Below are 368 nucleotides of genomic sequence, written 5' to 3' on the forward strand. Positions count from 1 at the left end.
GATAGAAATCAACATGAATTCTTCCAAACATGTTTTCTAGCAGGTTGAAAATGGTTACCGTTTTTCCTCTTTTTATGACACAACTTGGGAACTACACCAAATTACCTCACTCTAGAAATACATCTCAAAACAATGGAAGTGTGGTTAGTTGTAGTTCTTAAGTTGTTGTCATCTGACAGCCCTCTGAATTTTGTAGCATGAGATTGTAGTTTTGAAAACTGAAGGATGAGGATTTTATTTTTTGTATTTAAAAACTTTTGAGTCTAATGTCTGCAATCCAGTTGCTTCCCCTTAGGCGAGATTTGATGGGTGTTTTGTGTTTGCAGGAAATGTTTACAATAGTTCTTAATGAAGCTTTGTTCAGAGAA

The sequence above is a fragment of the Leptosomus discolor genome, chromosome 2, assembly GCF_034619465.1.
Source record: "Leptosomus discolor isolate bLepDis1 chromosome 2, bLepDis1.hap2, whole genome shotgun sequence".
Taxonomy (NCBI): Eukaryota; Metazoa; Chordata; class Aves; order Leptosomiformes; family Leptosomidae; genus Leptosomus; species Leptosomus discolor.